General features: G+C 43.0%; 1 long non-coding RNA gene across 1 annotated transcript; it reads right to left on the bottom strand.

Moving 5' to 3' along the window:
* Positions 1–3,325: 3,325 nt before the first annotated feature.
* LOC307217239 lies at positions 3,326–14,613 on the bottom strand. The gene is made up of 4 exons (XR_013839476.1): positions 14,514–14,613; positions 14,197–14,256; positions 12,666–12,755; positions 3,326–4,070 (listed from the first exon to the last, which is right to left on the bottom strand). It is a non-coding gene; the product is annotated as an uncharacterized lncRNA (long non-coding RNA).
* Between the last annotated feature and the right edge of the window lie 9,669 nt (positions 14,614–24,282).

Genomic DNA, 24,282 nt, shown 5'->3' with positions numbered 1-24,282 from the left:
ATCAGCTGTCTCCAGCTATGCCGCATGGGCTCTCAAGGGCAGCTTAGTGAGATACAACAGGCACCAAAAATGACCCCCTGTCCTTGCCTTCTCAAATATGTTGTTCCATCTTTTACAATGTTACACTGAAATGAAATTCTGGGCACGGTGTGTGTGTTAATTTGCATTGGGAAGTACAGCAATTACTGGTTTTTTGAGCTTAATGGTCTTTCAGATCCCTCATCTTTAGATGGTAATATGCATAACTTTACAGTAGTACCTCGGGTTACAGATGCTTCAGGTTACAGATGCTTCAGCTTACAGACTCTGCTAACCCAGAAATAGTACCTCGGGTTAAGAACTTTGCTTCAGGATTAGAAAAGAAATCGCGTGGCAGCAGTGGGAGGCCCCATTAGCTAAAGTGGTACCTCAGGTTAAGAACAGTTTCAGGTTAAGAACGGACCTCCAGAACAAATTAATTTCTTAACCCAAGATACCACTGTACTTCCTTCAAAAGGGAACCCAGCCCTGCTGCCTTTGGAGAGGTCTACTCATTCTCTTGACCTCTGCCCACGGATGGGAAAAGTTTCCAGAGAACCATGCTCTCAAAAGGTATGTTTTGCTTCATTGTAAAAGACACGTCGAGCCCCTTTCAGATCTTCTTCTCAGCGTGTTCACTCTATGCATGGGGAACAGGACGCAGGTGGCGCTGTGGTCTAAACCACTGAGCCTCTTGGGCTTGCCGATCAGAAGGTCGGCGGTTCGAATCCCCATGATGGAATGAGCTGCCGTTGCTCTGTCCCAGCTCTTGCCAACCTAGCAGTTCGAAAGCACACCAGTGCAAGTAGATAAATAGGTACGACTGTGGCGGGAAGGTAAACAGCATTTCTGTGCGCTCTGGCTTCTGTCACAGTGTTCCGTTGCGCTAGAAGAGGTTTAGTCATGCTGGCCACATGACCTGGAAAGCTGTCTGTAGATAAACACCGGTTCCCTTGGCCTGAAAGTGAGATGAGTGCCGCAACCCCATAGTCGCCTTTGACTGGACTTAACCATCCAGGGGTCCTTTACCTGATTGTGCCACCAATCCATAATGGCTGTGAGTCACTGTTAGAGCCTTCTACAGCTGTCATCCCCCTCATGGGATCATGAGGCACAAGCTAGCCCAGCACCCTCCATCGTACCCTCATTACCTGCCCCCGCTGCTCCCCACATTTTGGGGGCTGCATGTTTGCTGTGAAGATCCTCAAGAACATAAGAAGAACCTGGTGGATCAGCCAATGGCCCACCTAGTCCAGCATCCTGTTCTCGCAGTGGCCAACCAGATGCCTGTGGGAAACCGGCAACTTCATTGGAATTCTAGTGCTCCAGCTGGGATAGCTCAAGTCAGTACCACATGAGACTCTTAATCTCAGGGTTGTGGGTTCGAGCCTCACGTTAGGCAAAAGATTCCTGCATTGAAGGGGGTTGGACTATAGATGACCCTCGTGGTCCCTTCCAACTCTACAATTCTATGATTCTGTGAGAGATAGAGAAAAACCTTTATCTGCTCCATGCCAGGCATCATTATATAATTTCTTTTATATCACCACTTGCTTTCCTTTTCTCTAAACTAAAAAGTCCCACATATTGCAACCTCTCCTCATAGGGGAGTTGCTCCATCTTCTTGGTCTTTTTGGTTGCTCTTTTCTGAAAACTTCTCAATATCCATTTTGAGGTGAGGTGACCATATCTTCTCTGCTCATGTATTCTTCCTGTGCAATTTAGAATCCTGATTATAATAATAATTTATTATTTATACCCCACCCATCTGGCTGGGTTTCCCCAGCCACTCTGGGCGGCTTCCAACAGAATATTAAAATACAATAGTCTATTAAACATTAAAAGCTTCCCTAAACAGGGCTGCCTTCAGATGTCTTCTAAAAGTCTGGTAGTTGTTCTTCTCTTTGACCTCTGGTGCGAGGGCGTTCCACAGGGCAGGTGCCACTACCGAGAAAGCCCTCTGCCTGGTTCCCTGTAACTTGGCTTCTCGCAGCGAGGAAACCACCAGAAGGCCCTCGGCACTGGACCTCAGTGTCCAGGCAGAACAATGGGGGGTGATTGTATGGCAGGCTCCTGGCAGGAGACATTCACTCTACAATGTGTGGAGTGGGAACAGGAGACAAGGATGTGATGGAAGGGACAGGGTCAATGGCCTTGTCTCTTCCCGCCCCCCAACATGATTCTAATCTTGTGGCTTGTGAGCAACCAGTGTCTTGAAGACATGGAGTGGTTAGCATACATTTGTGAGTTTGCCCATGGATCTTCTCTTCTGGGATGATAACTGACATTTGCTGGATCACTTTCAGCCTTTTTCCTAGTTCACATTTCCCCACTGTCACAAAGCGATAACAGCCACTCGATAGGCCGTTTCAACCCCCCTTTCCTTATTCTCGCTCCTGCTTTAAAAAACAGAAAACAAAAACAGCAACCATTGCCACTCTCTGTTCATTAAAGAAAATGTTGCAAACCCTGTGATTCTGCAGAAGAGGAACGTATGAAAATATTTGTTATAGCGATCAGATTTGTTTTGGATTGCCTTGAGAACAGAAGGTCAGAGACATAAGGGTCTGTCTGATAATATTAGTTTGGAAAGTATTACAAAATTGCTGTGTATGTGTGTGTGTGTGTGTGAGAGAGAGAGAGAGAGAGAGAGAGAGAGAGAGAGACGGGAAGAGAGAGTGAGAGAGAGTCAATGCTGTTAACTCTGCGTTTTCCATGACATGTTAAAAAGGAAACTGTTGTATTGAAATGAAATAACTGACTCCAGGCAGGTCAACGCGGTCAATTTTGTCTCTCCACCATGCTCTCCAGGGATGCATCATGCAGAGAATGTTTCATATTAACCGAGCTTTCAATGGAGGCAGCTGCTACTTCTCAGGAATGATTCCTGTTATCACGGTGGCTGCAAATTGTGTTGCTGTGATTACAGAAATTGCCGCTAAAAAAGTGCAAGTGTTATCAGTCGAGATTCCAGTCCGTATGGGAGATTTGCTGTGTGTGAATGCATCCCCAGGGAGCCTCAGGGAGCCTTTACGTGGAGACAAAACTGACTGTGTGAACAAGCAACCCCTCAGTCTGTCTGACCCAATATCTTTGGTGTATATGCATAGGATTGACTGTGCACATAGAATTGGACTTTAGAAGCAACTGTGTTTCAGGAGACCTCTCTTTGCTAATTTGTTGCTTTTTACTAGGGAATGAAAAGTCTTTCCGGTCCACAAAGAATGATAATCAGTTGTTAATTCCCAAAGATTGATCCATGTATTCCAGATGAGAGTTGTGAAGTGGTGCTGCTTGGTGCATCCCTCAGAGATGTACCTTGTTCTCCAGCTGCTGCAGCAACAGAAGATTCAGTTATGCTCTAAGATTTGGGGCTTTATTGCTGGAGCTGCCACTGAACCAGAAAGCAAGGAGCATGAGATTGTTTCCAGGCTGGTAGTTTTCTACATTTCTTCTCTAGCATCTGCAACTGACCATAAATGGAGATAGGATGGATCATGGGCTTGATCCAATTAACATGTTCTCATCATACAACCTAAGAAGAGCTGAACCCTTACGCTACTGCTTGCAAGATGTATATATTATTTTTTCTGAACTCTTTCAAGTTTCACCCCTCTTCTCTTTCTCACAAAGTCTGAAGGGCTAGGCTTATCCCTGATGCAACTGCTATTTTTATGTTGAAGCTGACCAGTACCTTGGCAAAGATAAATGCAGCCCTGTTGTATCTTTGTGTACTATTTCTTTGTCTCCATATAGATTCTCTGGATTTCTAATGGGAATATCTAACAGGGAATGTGTTTTGTTGACTGTGGCTCATAAAACATGTCCTTTCCTACCCCAGTTATTTTTGTCACTTGTGAAAGCTCATCGTGCAATAGATAAACTGTCAAAAATAATTAAGAAAAATGCTGATATACGCCCATGGCAAAGAATTATACTTTTTGATGGTGGCTGTTTTCATCGTCCAGAGTCAGTCCCTTGGCAGATATAAATACAGGTGTTATCACCTCATTGCAGATGATGATGATGTTCTGAATCAATGCCGACAAAGGCTGCTGTTTGGGAGACATTCAGTATGGAGGAAAGTGATATATATTAGGAAGGTGGGGAGAGGAATGCAGAACAGCATTGAAACAGGTCCATAAAACTTATGTATACTGTAGGGATTGCTGGTGTGTTTTTTTAAAATGTAGACAATATTAAATTATCCAGTTTGCATAATATGCCCGTTGACAGTAAAACTGCACTGATGATGAAACCCTATAAAATGCCAAACTCTGTAAGTATGCGAACATACTTTATGTTTTAGGCGATTTACAGTTTGAGGTTTAGTTTCTGAGCTAATAGGTGTTTAGGCAGTAAACTGCCGCATGCAGACCTTAGTTGCTATTCAGATCATTGGGTTTCTGCATTTTTGAAGTAAGCCCTTCCACCCATGAGGGTTTTTTTGTTTGTTTTTTTAAACCCTACACAAATCTATACCATAAATTCTGAAAGGAAATGGGTTTTTGATTGGATTTATGGCATCAGATTACAGTAAATGGCTAAACAGTTATAGGATTATAGCCTTTTGCATTTGATAGGAAATACTGGAAGAGAACCCATAATTCCAAAGGGAAGCCTTGAGTCTTAGGGGCTTTAATCTCTTACCAAAGGATGTTAGAAAATTAAAAAGCAAATGCATTTACAGCTGGAATCCAAGAGCCACTGAAGCGGTTTAGAGGAACCAGTGAAAAGAAAGGTTCATTTGGATGTGGGAAATACTGCGCTAGTGTCCCTGGCTATAACACCAACACTTCTGTCCTGTTTCCCAATGTCCACTTGACACAGCTGAGTGACAATGACTGGCAGTGGCTCTCCGGGCGTTCAGGCAGGGGACACTCCCAGCCCAACAGGGAGCTCCCAAGGTTTGGATCATTGAGCTACAGCCCTTATTTGCTGCACCTTCTTGATAAGGGCTTCGTTGTTCTTTTACCTTCTTGATAAGGGCTTCCTTGTTCTTGATAAGGGCTTCTTTGTTCTTTCCACTGCAAGGAGCTCATGGTATTGTACATGGTTCTGCCTCCAGCCTTTCACAACAGCTCCATGAGTTAGGTTAGGCCAGGGGTCTGCAACCCGCGGCTCCGGAGCCGCATGTGGCTCTTTTACACCTTTGCCGCGGCTCCGGGGCGGATACTAGCGAGGGGAGGAGGCACATTGTGCACCCCGACACTCCCCACTGTGGCGGGCGCTGTACTGGCTGTGACGTCGCATGGGGGTGCGTTAGTCACGCACCGTCCCGACGTCACCTGCCCGCCCGCCCGCTACATTGTAAGGGGCATGTACGCTGGTCACTGCATTGAAGGGGAGTGAAGAACACACACACACAAAAAAAGGTAGCTTGTTAATTTAACGTTTATTTCTATGAGGAGGAGTTATTCTGAGGGGTCAAACAAAGAAATAATAAAAAAGTGACAAAAAAGTTATTTTTATAATGACGAGTTTTGCGGCTCCCAGTTTTTTTTCCTTCGGAAATGGGTGCAAGTGGCTCTTTTTGTCTTAAAGGTTGCAGACCCCTGGGTTAGGCGGACAGATAAGTGACTAGGGGTTGGGGTGGTGGTACCCAGGTTGAACCAGCGTGGGTCAACTTGATGTCACCTGTATTGTAGCCACAGGACATATAATATTGTGTGTGTGTGTGTGTGTGTGTGTATGTGTGTGTTCAGAGACTTTCTTATATTTTTACCCATTTTTATGATGCATTGAACACTTTAAAATACAGAACGATTGAATGTATAAAAAAGAAATAAGGAGTGATTTATATTATTATATTATATTATATTATATTATATTATATTATATTATATTATATTATAAATAATGTGTAATATTATATATATTCTGATATATATGTGTATATATGTGTGTGCACACACACAGGAATATATATATATATATATATATATATATATATATATATATGCACACACACATATAAATATACATATACAGTACATATAAATATACATATACATATACTTCACTTATTAGCACTCAGAACATTTGGGATGTACAGTTTTTCTCGCTTCTCCTCCTTTCATTTTCGTATCATGAGCTTGTTTATTTTTGAAATGCACCCTTTGGTTGGAAAATGTGCAGACAATGAATGAAAGCATCTTGAGTTCAAAGTATTCTTGTTTTCATTTAAATCCTTCCTATCACCTGCTGTTTGTTGCTCTTTGCTTACGGCATGAATCCCCCTGGATTTCAGGAAACCTAACTGGTCCTCTATAAACTGCCATGACTATTCGTTTCCCATGTATTCTTCTGTCCCCATAGCTTCTGATGTGAAACAGATTTTACTTTTCTAGAGAGTAGAGGTCAACATGAAAGCTTCTTCTTTAAAAAAAGAAAAAAAGAAAAAAGAAATCACTCTGGCATTCAACTTTTCGGTTTGTTATGTTCTGCTTTCTACTATACTTTAGAATTATGTCACAAATATAAAGCAAAAATTCTGCATTAAGTTCTATATTTCATTTTTGGGTTGGAATGTTGCAATTACCATGCCATTCAGGTGGTAAGTTTACACCGGTATCTCATGAGATTTTGAGAAAATTTCATCTTTGATGTTCATCATAGCATTTTATAGAAACTAATTGGGAAATACAATCTCTTTGTAGACTTTCATTCATTCCTCTTCCACATTCCAAGGGAGCACAGGGAGCACTGATTGTGTGACCACTTTTGTCCTGCCTCTGAGGAAGTAAGTAATTTCACTTCTATTATCTGGTGGTGTGACTGTTTGTATAAATACCTGCTCATCTGGAGAAATAAGGATCTCACACTTTCTATTTGTAGAACTTTTTCACTGGACTATTTCTCTCTTTCTCCTTCTCTCCCCCCCCCCCCCCGTCTCTCTCACACACAAAACAGGGAGTGATATAGGACATTTATGTTGTACAATGTCAGTAGATAAGTTGTATTTGTCCAAAATTATCCATGAAAAATTAATGCAATTTTCCAGGGCATGGGGAATACCAGGCCCAGAGATGAAATGTGGCCCTCCAGTCTTCTCTACCTGGCCCTTAGGACTCTCCCCAAACCACATCTCTTCTCATCCACACCCCCTCTTCCCAGGCCAGACTCTTAAACCAGACCTACTTCATAGAATCCTAGAATTGCAGAGTTTGAAGGAGTCCAGAGGGTTATCTAGTCCATTTGCATGTGTTGCTGCACCCATATTTGGTCTAAGAAAAAGTTCCCCATCCCTGAAGCATACTATGTTTTCATAATTTCCTTACATTAGTTCATTCTTTATTTTTTCAGGACTCTTACTGCAGGCCTGTAAAAATATTTTGCAAGCAGGTATAAGTGGCTGATAGATAGAGGCGGACAAATATGTCAATTTTGATTGTTCTCCAATCAAAATTTTGTTATTTATTCCGAACTGAAGTTTGGTTCTACACCTTTCCACATCAAGTTCTGTGAAAATAAAAACCTCACAAAAATTCACTAGCAGTTTACTGTGAATAATATACACATTTTGGCAAAACAATTCCCGCCAATATAATGCATTCTTCTGTGTTATTTTTACTTATAGATGTGACATACACAGTTTCTTCTACTGCATTTTTGCACACATTACACTGTAAAAATTGGAGACATGCAAATTTCAATGTTTCAGTTTGCTAATTGTTTTGGAAAGTGAGAATTAGGTAAGAATACATTTAAATGCTGGCGCACAACCCCAGAGTCTGTCAAGACTGGCCCGTACGGGCAGGGGTACCTTTACCTTTACCTTACATTTAAATGCTAACTGATTTCTCTCTCGTCCCTTCTGATAATATTAGCAAGTGATATTAACAAGCCACAGGGTTGTTTCTGGAGACTTAAGACACTGAGACATAGGCCCATAATGCACATTTCCATAGGAAAATTTATACATAGTGATGCTTCTGGTAAATGAAGATGGTGGCCGACTAGGGTCTCGCCAGGCTGCAAACTGAAGTGTGTCCAGCCACCCTAGAAGCAAAGAGGGGAGAAATAAGTTTCAAAAAGGGGGGAAGGGTCAAGTGATCTGTGGCCCACTGCAGATGACCCAGGGCTAGCTCTCTATTGTGTGTTTAAGATTGCAGCCCTAATCTCTTCCAGAAAACAAAACAAAACAAAAACACCACTTCTTGCCCTTCCACTGCTGCCTTTGTTGCACAAGTGACAAGGGAAGGTATTCAGCTAACTCATCCTCTTTCAAGGTTTCTAGTTAGCATGCAAAAGAAGGAAGTTGCACATCTTGTTCATGGGAAGATTATATGTTCCGGAAATGAGTACAGCACATAAAGGGCAGCGAGCGTTTACATTAAGCAGAAAGATGGTGAAGGCCCAGGTCACTTTGGTCAGTGCTTCTGCTGCAATACATGAAACTTCCTGAGCAAATGTTTAGCATGGAGATGTTTCACAAATGACCTTAATGAAATGAATAATATTTTCATGCCCATAAATACATATACATACAATCTGAAATGAGCAATTAAGTGTTTTTTTGTGTCTCATCATGTTCCAAGGGAAACTTCATAATTTTCAAACCACATGTGAACCAGTGTGTGTGTGTGTGTGTGTGTACACACACACACACTTATACACACACACATATACACACACACACAAACACATATATATATATACACACACACTGTGTATATTTTTAATACAGTAAATATTTTTAATACAGTGGTGCCCCGCAAGACGAATGCCTCGCAAGATGGAAAACTCGCTAGACGAAAGAGTTTTCCATTTTGGAGGTGCTTCGCAAAACGAATTTCCTATGGGCTTGCTTCGCAAGACGAAAATGTCTTGCGAGTTCCTGCGTTTTTTCCCCCTTTCCCCCACCTTTTTCTAAGCTGCTAAGCCGCTTATCTGCTTATCCGCTAAGCCGATAAGCCGCTAAAAGCCACTAATAGTGCTAATAGCGCTAAGCCGCTAAGCCGTCAATGGGCTTGCTTCACAAGACGCAAAAACCGCTAGACGAAGAGACTCGCGGAACGGATTCTTTTCGTCTTGCGAGGCACCACTGTATATCTATATATCTATATATCTATATATGGGACGCGGGTGGCGCTGTGGGACTTGCCGATCGCATGGTCGGCCGTTCGAATCCCTGCGGCGGGGTGAGCTCCCGTCGTTCGGTCCCAGCTCCTGCCCACCTAGCAGTTCGAAAGCACCCTTAAGTGCAAGTAGATAAATAGGTACTGCTTTATAGCGGGCAGATAAACGGTGTTTCCGTGTGCTGCTCTGGTGCCGGTTCGCCGGAGTAGCTTCATCACGCTGGCCACGTGACCCGGAAGTGTCTGCGGACAGCGCTGGCCCCCGGCCTCTTAAGTGAGATGGGCGCACAACCGTAGAGTCTGTCAAGACTAGCCCGAATGGGCAGGGGTACCTTTACCTTTACCTATATCTATATATATCCCATAATTCGCCTTTGACTGGACTTAACCATCCAGGGGTCCTTCACCTTTACGTTTACCGTGTGTGTGTGTGTGTGTGTGTGTGTGTGTAAATTAACAGGACAAAACAAAACTTGCCTCTTTCTTTTGCTCTCTCTCACTCTCCCGCTTAACAAAAACACCACCATCAACACCAAAAACCTTGAGTCTAATTAAAATCCACCACATTAAGGCCCTTTGGTTATGAAGCAGACATGGCTGTCTGAAATTTGGGAGTCTTGATATGTTTTTCCAATGATGTGTCAAGCCCATTATAGTGGAATGAGCTACTAATGTGACATTACTGACATAATGTGATGCATCTAACCACCTGAATGATGCATCAGGCAGAAGGAATTTCCGAAGGAGGCTGCTCACTCTTGCAAAATGAAAAGGGGGAAAACAATCTGGAAGAAGTGGGACATAAATCCTTTTATATAGTTTAACACAAATTTAATTATCAAGTGTTTGTAAATGTTCAACCAATTAGGCAGCTTGATTGGCTGAAGACTCCTGGATTTATAGCTTTGAAGATAGATTATCTTGTGCGAGTGAAAGGTCTACATTAGACAGAGTGGTTTGCATGATAAGCCATTGGTTACAATGCTTGTATTAAGAGGATGAGCACTGCTCCTTTGCCTAACGAAAGGGTTTTGTGTTGTTGTTTTAAAGTCAAGTTCCCGCAAGTAGAAAATAAACAGAAGTACTACCGTCGTGTAGAAAATACATAATAACACATAATATATATATAATATAACTTAATAGGAAAGACAGATACAGATAGAGAGATACCTAGAGAGATCCGTTTTTCCATTTGAAATGGATTGTTATGGGTGCCGTCCAGCCCAAGTGAAGTTGAAGATCCCATTCAACAGAAACCAGTGGCTATTGGTTGAAATGGCTACATACTACCTCAATGTGATGGTTTTTCTCGATCCAAAGTATGGAGGATGCCTACCAAAGGAGGTGGCCTTTTCAGCAGTTACCCCCAATTGTGGAATACACACCCTAGAGAGGCTTGCTGGGCACCCACCTTTCAGCATAATGGAAAACCAAGATCCACTAGGATGAGATAATTTGGACTTGGGCCAATCTTGGGCTTTAAGTCCCCTCCCAAAGGGGTTTTTCATGGGATTGGTGAGGGTGACGGTCAAGGGAGACCTACACCTATTCCAAACACCATTCAGCTGAGTACTGTGACCTAGGGCCGAGTCCTCAAAACTCCAGCCAATGCTCACCTGTCAGCACAGCCTGAAGTAGCCCTTCCCAGAGGCTGCTGGAAGGAGTTTGGAATAGGGTAAATTATCCCAGCTTCTTATAGTTAGGGTTGTTCTACCGTGACCTTTTCAGAACAAGGTAAAAGTGTGTTTCCCACCCAGCTCCCTGGGTTTTCTAATATCATTTGAAAATAATTCAATATCGTTTTGATATTAGTCTCTTCTAATTCATAGTGCTCGGTTTTAGTTCCCATGAGATTTTAGCTCCTTTGAGATGCGGTTTTTAGTTTTCTGATGTGTTAAAATGTTTTGTTGCTACAGCTGGCGTTTTAGTCTTTTATGCTAGATGTGTTCATTGTATTTTTTGTTGCGTTTTAACCTTGTTTTCGTTTTTATGCATTTCACATCACCTACATATTTATTTATTTATTTTATTAAAAAGAGATAACAAATAATAAATGTGATGCTGTGGGCTTCCCAAAGAATGGTCCAACACCGGGGAAACAGGATACTGATGTACCTTTGGTCTGATCACACACATGGCTTTAGGTAAAGGTAAAGGTACCCCTGCCCGTACGGGCCAGTCTTGACAGACTCTGGGGTTGTGCGCCCATCTCACTTAAGAGGCCAGGGGCCAGCGCTGTCCGGAGACACTTCCGGGTCACGTGGCCAGCGTGACAAAGCTGCATCTGGCGAGCCAGAGCCGCACACGGAAACGCCGTTTACCTTCCCGCTGGTAAGCGGTCCCTATTTATCTACTTGCACCCGGAGGTGCTTTCGAACTGCTAGGTTGGCAGGCGCTGGGACCGAGCAGCGGGAGCGCACCCCGCCGCAGGGATTCGAACCGCCGACCTTTCGATCGGCAAGTCCTAGGCGCTGAGGCTTTAACCCACAGCGCCACCTGCGTCCCACACGGCTTTAGGGGGTACCAAATTTTGTCCTCGCTGAGGGTGCCATATTCTCTCACCCCACCACTTCTGCCGCCACCAGAGAAACAACCCAGGTAAGGGAGGCTGCAGCAGTGGCAGAATGGCATGGTATTCTGCTGGACAGCATTGCGTGCTGGTCTCCCCCACCTCCAGGGGTAAAGAGAGACCAGCAGCAAAGCCTCGCAGAACGGCCTCCTCTCACTGCAAGAGGGAGGTGTTTTGGTGTACAGCCTTGCTGCTGGTATTCCCTGCTCCTAGGGTGGACAGAGACCAATAGCAAAGCTAGCTTTGAGGAATGCCTCCCTCTCACAGAGGACTCTTTCTTGCCTTAAGGAAAAGCCCTTCTGGATCCTTGCTACCCACCAGAAAAAGCAGGAGAAGCCTTTGCAGGGTTTGTACCCCACCCTGCCCTCAGAGACGAGGCTTTGGAAGGACTTTTCGTTGCAGGGAAGTTCTTGCAGAACTTCACACCCACCCTCATCACAGGGGGCATTTTGCCCCAGACACCAAAACAACTTGGGCTGCCCCTGCATAATAGAGATATAATTAAGGTGCTGATGTATTTCTCAGGGTTATTTTTAAGCTGAGGTGTGGCTGCCCCTTTAACTCGTACTTCCAACTTGTACCTATTCTGCGGTCTGAAAAGAAGTGCATGTGCTGGTACCCACCAAAAACCATCTGGAACTCTACACAATTGAGGTTACCAGCCGTGCGGATACCAATACAGTGGTACCTCAGGTTAAGTACTTAATTCGTTCCAGAGGTCCGTTCTTAACCTGAAACTGTTCTTAACCTGAAGCACCACTTTTGCTAATGGGGCGTCCCGCTGCCGCAGCACCACTGGAGCACGATTTCTGTTCTCATCCTGAAGCAAAGTTCTTAACCTGAAGCACAGTTTCTGGGTTAGCGGAGTCTGTAACCTGTATATGTATGCAGGTACACATTTTCAGATGTCCTGCTAAACAGCACACCAAAACAGTAAGTCTGGATCCCAAAACCAGTCAAGAACACTTAGCTGGGTAAGGATAAAAAAGTAAACTTACTGCTGCAAAAATATTGTTTTCTTGTTGAGAGCTGAGTCACTGGGGCATAGTGATGCCTGTTGATGCTGGAAAAGATTTTCCCCGCCCCCTCTACACAGAGTAAGCAAGTGAAAGAAGCACACAGCTGAAGGATGTTTAGCGCCATAAAAATGATGTGTGGTTGCACCCTATGGTCTCTCAAAAAATAAGTGTGCTCCGAGAAACTGAGAGAGTAGCATGCCATCAAAATGTGATCCTTCCAATCCTTGGGGCAGCAATCTGACTCACACCTTCCTGGGTGTAAACCTCAATGACATGGTGTGACGTCCTTCTGGCCAAATGTGTATAACAGTCTTCCCCCAATCTGGTGCTACAAGTCCCAAAGCTGTGCTGGCTGGGACTGATGGGAATTACAACTAGAGGACACCAAACTGGGTGAAGCGAATGTATAGGCTTGTTCTGCAAGTTACTACGTATTTGCAAAAAGTTTTATTCTATCCAATTTTGAATTTCTGGCTCATCACGCTTGGTGGGGGGGAAGAATTCTGTACAAGAGTGAGTTTTGTGCACAGCCCACAATAGAAGAACATGCAACACTAGCCAGTAAACACAATGGTCCTCATTGAAAAACACAAACAATAATTTGGCTGGCAGTTGAATCTTTTCTCTTGTACATGCATGTTGTATTTTCTTAATTCTATCATTTAATCTCTCTGCTTCCTTTCTTGTACTATATGGCAAATGGGAGGAAATGAACAAAAATCACTGGAGGTGAGGGGGAAAAGAGAATTTGCATATCAAAGGGTATTATTTTCAAGTGAAAACATAAAAAAGTTTTTTTTGGGGGGGTTGCGGTTGTGTGGGTAACTCCAATTGACTTCTGAGTGTACTTTAGATCAAGCCTAGTTTCTTTTGTGAAACTTCCCAGGAAGGATAGTAGAAAACCTGCCAGTCATCATCTCTGCATGAAAAAGATGCTACTGAAATGCCTGAATCACAATCTGAAGCCAGTCATGGATTGACAGCAGTGTTCACCTGAAATATGGCAACCTCTTTCTAAACCAAATCTAACACCTTTTGCTAGACAGTCATTAAGCAATTGCAAAGGACTTAGCAATGTTATGGCTGGGCAACCATGAGTGACGTGGATCTGTTTGGAATATTACCTTTGAATCCTTGCAATTCCATCAGACCCCAGACTAGCACTGTGCTTCATGACATGAGGTTTTGCAGCAATAATTCTGTTTGCTGGTGGCTGGGATGCAGAATGGTGGCTGGGATGCAGACACATGGCACAACATGCAGAGCTTTAATACATTAGGAAGAGATGCCCCATCCTTTAGACCCAGTTAAGACTACACAATGCTAGGAAATAACAGTTGCAGGTCCAGTATATTGAGTGGGAAAATAAGGAAATCACACACCCCCCACCCCCAGAATACATAGTCTTAATGAAATTGCCCCGTTGGAGAATACAACACATATTTTCTATTTATTTATTTCTCTCTCTCTTGAGGAGATCAAAAAAGATAGCCATGTTAGTAACTGTCACCTGGGGAACAGAATCCTTTCCAGCTTTGAATATCAGAACATTCTCTCCAACATTTTGCACCTGGCATAAAAACAAAGGAAATAAAACATTACAACACATTCAGTTGCACTCCAAACTTTTCATTCATTCCATCAGCGCTAGTCTTCCTATCTAGTGCCCAAACCTGCTCTTTGTATTCCAGTCCCTTTGTCTTAGAAAGAATATATTCCACGTTCATTTCAATGGCTCTCTCTCAGCATTACCTTAGCCTGCCTCCTTGACATTCTAGCTATCCCTCCACCTTTCCCTGAAACATCTGATATAAATATTAAGATTACCTTGGCTTTCTGTCAGCCCTGCCACTGCTCCTTGTGTCTTTTTGTGTATGGGGAGGGGGATGCTGCAGAAAGCAGAGCTCTCGCCAAGGATGTCAGCTGTCTCTCAGATGCACCGCATGGGAGGAAAAATCTCGCTGTTGCAAGCTGCCTGCAGGAGCAGCAGAGAGTGCGAGACAAGCAGGCTTCAGTTGCTAGAGGTGTGTGCCACTGCGATCGAAGTGTCCCTTTATGGAGCAAATCTGTTCCTGTATCCCTCAACAAATGAAACATTGGAAATGTTGTGCCTTTGTTTAGGCCAGCAGGCCTTCCTGCTCATGACTACAGCAAAATTGGTGAACTTTCCATTGATAATGGCAACAATTGGATTAAATAAATACATGCGGGAGGCACGTTCGCAACCCGCAGCGTTCACAATCTGCAGCGCCGCATCTGTGCACACGTGGGTTGTGTTTCGGCGCATGCGCAAAGCGCCGAAACCCAAAAGTAACCTGTTCCAGTACTTCCAGGTTCACCGCAGTGCTCAACCCGAAAACACGCAACCTGAAGCGTTTGTAACCCGAGGTATGACTGTATCCACTTTCCTATCACCAAGAGGGCAGAGAAGACCCTATGCCTTCCCTTCAAGAAACAGAGCCAGTTAATAAGGCAGTACGTCGCTCCTTCACAACACAACTGCCAAACAACTCCTGCTTCCAAGACATCAATTTAACCCAGGGGTCAGCAAACTTTTTCAGCAGGGGGCAGGTCCACTGTCCCTCAGACCCTGTGGGGGGCGAGACTATATTTTTTTTTGAGCGGGGGGAGAACGAATTCCTATGCCCCACAAATAACCCAGAGATGCATTTTAAATAAAAGCACACATTCTACACACACTGATTCCCAGATCGTCCGTGGGCCTGATTTAGAAGGCGATTGGGCTGGCTCCCGGGCCTTAGTTTGCCTACTCATGATTTAACCCATATCTGTTCTATCAAGCCTGTGCTCATAGAAGAAGATGCTCCTGTGTTCCTAATGTGTGAACAGATTATGGGTCACCTACAGACAAAACCTGCCTTCCTTTCCTTTGCCTGTCCAGGGCCCTCTTCACAAATTACCAATAAAGGTTAAATTTCCACCTGAGCTGTGCTGGCATGCCAGAGGCAAGCTTATTTATTTTATTGTTATTTATTAAATTTTTGTACTGCCCTTCATCCGAGGATCACAGGGCGCTTTACAGCAGAAAAACACAAAAATGCATAGCAGAATAACAAATGAAACAATACTCTGCCCTACACAGTTTAATTAGCCAAAGGCCTGGGAGAAGAGGAATGCTTTTGCCTGACGCCTAAAGATATGTAATGAAGACGCCCGGTGAACCTCCTCTGTTAGCTGCACCATCCTCTTCATCACCATTGTTGTTGCCCTCCAGTATGGAGAAATTTGATCTTCTAAAGCAAGGAACTTTCTGTATCAGTGGATACAGTCATTTTAGAATCCTGATTTTCTCTCTCTGCACCCAAATAGAATGTAGAATAGGAACAATTTACGCCAGTTTAATTTAAGCTGGCATATGTTATGTTGGCTTTCTGTATTTAGGATTGCTGTTCAGAGGGTGAAGATGATGACCAGCTGGTGCATGTATCTGCCTTCTTGGTCTTCTTTTGAGGTAGCAACTTCCAGGCCTCGCTCGTGTTTCTTATGATTTTCATCTTTAAACTGAACTTTATTTGTTAGATTACTGCCACACCTTTTCCCTTCAAGGAGCAAAAGGTGGCAGTGTGCATGGTTTTCCCTCTTTCAATTCATCCTCACAACAACCCTGTGAAGTAGAATAGGCTAAGAGACAGTGACGGGCTCAAGGTCCAAGGTCACCATGTGAGCTTCATGCCTGAGTTGGGGACTGAACCTTTTTGTCTCCAAGATCCAAGTCCAGCTGCCTAACCACTAAGCCACATTGGCTCTCAACTTGGACCAGACAACCCTTCAAATTTCAGTGCTGCCCTGTGCAGTGTCAAAAGTCTATGCCTCCTCTCGCCCTGCCTCTCCTCTCACCTTCCATTCTAAGTCATTGCTGCAGTGCTCCCTGTGGTAACTTCTTGGCTTGGTGCCCAGTGTGGGCAAACCACTCACGCTCCCGTGAATCTGCTTCTGATGGCATAGAGGAAGATGGGCCAGATTTCCCCATCTAGTTGTCAGCCATCCTAAACTGTATCCTTGGGAGATCTAGCAGAAGATACATGAGGCCTTGCTTAGGGAAAATGGAGAGAGCTACTGAGCAATGTCCTTTGTCATGCCCTTTTCCAAGGAGTTCTCAGATCCATTGCCACCTTTGTTCTGGCAAAATACTGGACAGGGTGGAGCCGGGTAGTTGGGAGAGGATTCCACCCCACCCCCATGATCTGGTGCTGACACTAAAGCAATCCATTGCAGCTGAATAGGATGGCCTGTCTGGAATTTGTCACGCATGCGCACACACGTGTGCACACACATGGATTTGTAAATCTGTCTGTGCTTGGCTACGCAGAGTTTAAATACATAACCTTTCACACAACCTTTCAAACACTTGCATTTGGAGATGATCCCTAACTTGGCAGAGAGAGAGAGAGAGAGAGAGAGAGAGAGAGATGATAGATGATAGATAGATACAGTGGTACCTCAGGTTACATACGCTTCAGGTTACATATGCTTCAGGTTACAGACTCCGCTAACGCAGAAATAGTGCTTCAGGTTAAGAACTTTGCTTCAGAATGAGAACAGAAATCGTGCTCTGGCGGCGCAGCAGCAGCAGGAGGCCCCATTAGCTAAAGTGGTGCTTCAGGTTAAGAACAGTTTCAGGTTAAGTACGGACCTCCGGAACGAATTAAGTAGCTAACCCGAGGTACCACTGTAGATGATAGATAGATAGATAGATAGATAGATAGATAGATAGATAGATAGATGACAGATAGATAGATAGATAGATGATAGATAGATAGATAGATAGATAGATAGATAGATAGATGATAGATAGATATAGATAGATGATAGATAGATAAATAGATAGATGATAGATAGATAGATAGATGATAGATAGATAAGACCTGAAATACTGGATAAAACTGTATCAATACAGGATGTAGCATTTTGCATTGAAATACGGGACAATCCTGTATTATACAGGACAGGTGGCAACCCTAAATCCTGACCTCTTTCTGTGCACACATTACCCTTGCAATGGCTACGCTCTGCCTCCACTGTCAGAGGCAGTAATGCTCCAGGATACAAGTTGCTGAAAGTCACAAGACAAGAGAGTACTCTTGTGTTTGGGTCCTGTTTCAGGTCGTAGGAGCCAACTCCTAGGGGCCAAGGTCCCTATAACCCTCCCATAAAATATTTGAGGGGTCAGGGGTTCCCCAGCATTGATGGGCATTTCCATTCAAATAGTGTTTGCACCACATCTTGTGACTGATCATGTGGGGTGGGGCTTACCTGCCCCCCACAATATTTTCCCACAGGCATCTGGGTGGTCAATGTGAAAGCAGGATGCTGGTCTAGATAGGCCACTGGCTCTTACGTTCTCATATTGCTTGGATTGTGGTGAATTTAATTCACTCTTATTTATTTATTCGCTACCAAATAAATATGTATTAAAGATTATATTAATGAAACAGTGATGTAGAAAAGCAGGCCTGTTATTCTTCTGTCCATTTTGCTTCCCTTTATCTTCCTGTGAGGTGGGCAGCGGGAGCTCAGCAGCTCTTTGTCCAGAAGTCTTTACAGAACGGGATTTAAGATACAGTAAGTTCATAACTCACCCATTACATAAATACTCCCTCTGCTAGAGAAATATACACATACACAATGTATGTTAATGCTAGAAAAATACACAGACCGGAGGCACTTCATGTGACTGCAAAGGTTTTGTGGTCAGCAGACCAATAAAATTCTATCAACCATTCTAGGGATGAGATCACTGATAAAAAAAAGATATTTTCACAGTTGCAAAAGTAAAATAAAAATAAGCTTGTCAGCCCTGCCTCTCAGAGCTGCTACCCTTTGCCCACATTACAATTCCTAATGCAGACAAACACAGCACAAACACAGCTCAGGAAAACTCAGGAAGCTTATATCATGCATTAGGTGCCTTTGGAAAATTCTGTTACGATTCTGGAGTTCTTTAAACAACAGCTCTTAGCTAAGTAATAAGGACCCACAGAACAGGGTCCTAACCAGGACTACTCAGAAGTGAGCTCTAGTAAATTTGATGGGGCTTACTCCCGAGGCAAGATTGCACCCCGGTCACTATTATTCCCTTTGATCTGCCAAGTTTGGGGGTAGATCACTGAAATGCATTCAATGTGGTGTGGGGATGTCCCTGAAAATGGTTTGGAAGCTGAAGATAGCACTGAATTCCCTTGACCGTACCTTGACCAGGTGGGACTCCAGAACCTCTCACATTGGTCATTAGGCAACTACACTGGCTACCATGATGCTTCTTCCCAGGTTTGGTTCCCAATGTCTTAAGATGTGTTTCCATTATTGTCAGCAGTGCAGTTGTTTTTTCAATGCATTTCGCAGATCTTTCCTACGTCTCAGCTGTTCACATGAGCACAGCTTCAGTTCATTTCTGTTTGCATACACACCAGGAGGTGTGGATGAGGGGGGGGGGGTTATGTATTTACCCTGTGCAAAGGTGTTCTCAAACAAATTAGGAACAGCATTTTCTTCTCCCCGGCCATCTCCATTTTATCTTCACAATAACCCTCTTAGGTAGCTTTGATAGTGAATGGCCCAAGATCACCCAGTGAGCTCAGCTTCATTAATGTGTGACCCCGAAATTCTGGATCCCACTCCCAACTGATGCCAAAGTTTAGTGCTAGTTTAATGCCGTTTTGTGCCATGAACCCCACGTTTCATGATGTCCCTCCAAACCGAGTAACTGACACAGCAAATCGAGGTTAATGCCAAAAAAATCCAACCTTGTCTGATTCACTCCAGACAGGTGTCAAAATTTTGTGCTAGTTTAGTGCCTTTTTCAGGGTCACATATAATGAAGCTCCATAGGTGGCTGAGGCTTTCAACCCAGATCTTCCCAGTCCAACACTTTAACCACTATACCACACTACACAACTCCACCACACAACTTTTGCTGCTATTTATATGCCGCTTTGCAGTGTTTTTGTCTGTCTGTCTTTCTGTCTGTCTCTCTTTCTCTCTGTGTGTGTTTTTAAACAGAGCTGTTGTTTTAAAAATCTGCCAAAGGTAAACCAGATTGGAGCAAAACCCCAATTATTCCCCATGTGCCTTCCTGAGCTTATAGACAATTGAGTTTAGTGGTTATTTTAATACATGGCTTGCTTGGAAGAATTGTTGCTGGCCTTTGGTTGGTGGGTGACTACATTGTACTATGGGTATCGTTTAATATTAATACTAATTGTAAACATAAATCAGAAAATGTACACACTAAATGAAACAGGCAGAGGTGGATCTGAGAGAGTGGCATTCAAGCACCACTTTCCCCCTGGATGTACATTGTGTGACCTCTGACAAGTCTCTCTGATGTAAAAAATGGAGTCTGGCTTCTGCTGCCCAACTCCCATGGGACTCTGAGTCCCCTAAGTCCATGATCGGTCAGAGAAGAATGGATGGAGGCAGGATACTTTATTTTTCTGTTGCAACAGAGTTCTCTCCCCTCCTCACAAGCAGGGAGCGATCCAGAACAAAAGTGTGCAGGAACCATTAAAGACTTTTGACATCACATCTGTAAATGAAAACAACAAAGATTTATCTCAAGGGATGCTATGAGCACAAACACAACAGGGAATGCAAAGCACTTGCAAATTAATAGGACATTCCTACACAGGTTCACTTGAAAGAAAATCCCACTAAGTTCAATGAGTCTTACTCCCAAATCAGCATGCATAAAACTGCAGCCTAAGAAGGCCATTCTATGCGTGTCTCTTCAGGAGTATGCATTCATTGGGAATTACTCCCAGGTACACATGCATAAGAATGCAGAACTTCGCTGCATCTGTGTTCCAGCTGAAAAAAAGCCCTGTAAAAAGTACTTCGTAACTATAGTAATAGTACCAATTAATTGATACAAAAAAGATAAGATCTCCTTTAAAAAAATGGGGTGATGGAATACTGGTGATAATTCTGTGTACTGGAAATGGATTGGGCTTTCCTGTTCAAAGTATGACTAGCCCATTGAGGACAAAATTGTGCTGAAGTCATAGTTTCTACCATCACTGGAGTGAGCGCTACGGGAGATAACTTACCAACAAAAAAATTAAAATGAAAAGTGTCACCAATATTTTCTACAGCAATACCCTGTGGCTATGCCACTTTGTCTCCCATTCACACATAACAAATATGGTTTTGAGTCAATTGTCCATGTGGCATAACCAATATAACCTCAAGTACAGCAAGCCTGATGCTTTATTATTTTCTTTTTGTGTTATTATAATACAAAGGGTACAGTTGGCTGACTTTCATGTAAAGGGAGAAGGGGAGCAAATAACCAGAGTAATTCAAGCATATAGTTTTTGATATTATTATTATTCAACTGAGCCCTTTACTTCAGATTAGGATCATGCCTTCACTACACGATGCACATTACTTTGAGTTCTTAGTTCAGTACTGAAAAACTAACACTTCTCGACATCCCTGACAAGTTAAAATAAAAAGCCATTAGACTCTCCTGAGCATAGATCTCACTAGGAAGCAAAGTTTTATGTAAATGCCTATCGTTGGTGTATATTTAATTCCTACAGGAAATCAACAACACAACACAAGAGCTAGAAAAGCGAGCATGACAAAAGTAGCATTCAAAAGTGGGCATTTTTTGCAGAATAAAAAGTAAATGTGTAATAGAGGAACATGATACTGAGAAAAGAGAAGTAGTCAAATGAATACAGTAAGGGAACAGAAGTAGCCCCGACAATGCAGAAGATGGGTGTAAATTAAGAGATGACTACTGCTGGAGACAATAGAGGCTCCAGGTAAGAAACTACACAGTTTTGACTGTATTCTTTTCATTATCTTCTGTATTTTTATAATGAATATCTTGCCCTTTGTCTGTAAACATCAGGGTCGCTTCTAGCAATAAATGCAAAATGATCAAATATTTGGTTGTTTTAAATGACAGTAAGCACTCATGATATCAGAACATTAGACAAACATATACTTGCACAAACGTACAGTGGTACCTCGGGTTAAGAACTTAACTCGTTCTGGAGGTCTGTTCTTAACCTGAAACTGTTCTTAACCTGAGTTACCACTTTAGCTAATGGGGCCTCCCGCTGCCGCCGCGTGATTTCTGTTCTCATCCTTAAGCAAAGTTCTTAACCAGAGGTACTATTTCTGGGTTAGCAGAGTCTGTAACCTGAAGTGTTTGTAACCTGAAGCGACTGTAACCTGAAGTACGACTGTATGTGGTTTTATTTATTTTTTAAAGATTGTGTTTCGTTAGCGTCTCTCTTCTCCTTTTTTTACAAGTACTTAGAAAGAAATTCTTGGAAGCAAGCTTGAATTATAGAGCAGCTTCTAGGGCAGTGAATATGTTGACTGGGGGAAAGAAGGGAAGAACAAAAGACGGCAATTAATAACCCCACAAGTGTTTGCAGTTATTTCCCCACCTCTGCCACTTTTGGCGGAGCGGTCGTCATTAATAAAGACAAATGTAACTTTTACTGGGCCTTAAGGGGCTGCGGAGGGAAATAAACAAGCCTAGGACCCATTGCATCTAAGTAAACAGAAAGGTTGTAAACCCTTCAACCTCAACTGTCAAGAGTGCTGCAAATTAACACCGCGCACAATAGGCCCTTTGGAAGCCAACTTAATCCACCCCCATGTATCTACATGAGGGCCATGCATAACAATGGAGGACTTTGGGCTTCCATTTAGAGTTGCCACTACAGGCTGTCAGTCGTTTGAAGAAATAACCATTTCCTAGGCATGACAGCTCCCCCCTCCCCCCCCCACAGAATGTTCCCACTGATGTGTAATAGAAGTGACTTTACTTTTCTTTTCTTTTTACATATGCCCCCTCCCCCTCTTCCACTCCTGCCCTCCTTTTCTTCTCCCTCCCCACACTCCCTTCATCTGAGATATGGCTTTGGGGAGAACGGAGGGGATGTACTTAGGCCACTGACCCCCTGCCAGTTTACTTTGTGTGGATTATCTATGCAGGTGTTAATATAATTGAAGGTGTGGTAGCAGATACAACCCCCTAATCGCTTTTCCTATATGGAGATTACCTAGGTAGAGAATGCTGCGCTGTACCTGAAGAATAGGCATGTGAGTGCCTTATTAACATATCACCATTCAGAGGCAGCTGCATATCTGGGAAGGGGGGGGGGCTTTAAAGAGCCTATTCATCTATGTTAATGGGCCCATTGCACAGTACATTGTGTGGGAAATTAAGTCTCTGGCTGTGAACTTCCTGTGCTATGCAAGCTGCTTTGACTCCTCCCCCCCTTCCTACATTTTATTATTGCTTCAGTCTTATTATCTCCTCCTGGAAATAAAAACATTCATGTTCTTACATTGGAGAAGCCAAAAGGTTCTCAGATAACAAACTACTGATGCTTGTTGAAAAGTTCCTTTGGTTTCCGCTATTAAGTGGGGAAACAAACAAACGTGGGGGGGGGGAATATGTTTGCAAATTAAAGCAAACCTGAAATTAACATCGCGGCCCATCAAATTAGCTGAGCTGTCATGTACATGACAGTGTGGAATCCTGACCCACCCATTCCTCATTTTCTTGTAAAATATGTTCATTTTAAATTGGTTTTCCTATTTATCGCTCTTGCCTTGGAATTAATTCTCCCCCTACAAAATTATTCTGCTGAGATATGATTATTGTTGTTGTTTACGATGTTGTTGTTAATTATGATGATGATGATAAGGCATGGGGATAGAACCGTTTTTCTGTGGAAAGCTGTTGAGTGAAAAAGAATAATTGGTTGATGCAGTAGAAAAGGTATACCTGTATGTAATGCATATCCCCCCCCTCCCTTCTTTTAATGTATATACTACAGTGGGTGTCTGGAATTAAGTGACTATCATCATCCCTGAGTGGGAATCCCAGATGAATCTGTGAAATTCATTCCCGACCTCTGATGTACCCCAGGATAAGTGGGCAGCTACCTAAATGCAAGCAAATCTGGCGAGGAGAGAGAAGGCGTACCTTTTGTGCACACTGATTTGAACTCAAATCATACGTACAGAAATGTCAGCCTTCACCAGTTCTAGGTGTTCATTATTCTATAGTAAACATCCGTGAAAATAAATAACTTGTTATTCACATGTGTGTGTGTGAAAGTAATTTTCACACATATACGCATCGACAAATGCATATTTCAATATAGATTCAGACACACGCATATGAGGATAAGGCTGGAACGCTCCTTACTCCCTTTTCTATATTGCTCAGGCCATATTCTGAAACAAGTAATTATCATCAAATATATTGTAACAAACCTTCATCTTTCCTTTATGACCCAAATGCTGAGCATTGAGTCATCACCATCATCGCTACTGCGGTCATTATCGTCATTACCATCATCAGACTCATAAAAGAGAGCCTTTAATGATCAATACTAACTGATTACAACTCAATTAAGAGAGACCCTTCCAGAGTATTTTTTTTTTTAATCTGGCCTTCCCTCACCCCCCCAACCCTCCGCTATTTTCAAGTTACTATAATATGTCCCATTATTTAACATATTAAATGAATGTGTGAGAATGTACCACTGCCACTGTTCCATTTCCCACTAGCCTTCTGCATCTTTCTCCCTCCAAAGCT

This window comes from Podarcis cretensis (assembly GCF_951804945.1).
Source record: "Podarcis cretensis genome assembly, chromosome: 5".
Classification (NCBI taxonomy): domain Eukaryota; kingdom Metazoa; phylum Chordata; class Lepidosauria; order Squamata; family Lacertidae; genus Podarcis; species Podarcis cretensis.
Note: the sequence above shows the minus strand (reverse complement) of the source record. Positions and strands in the feature narration are given on the sequence as shown.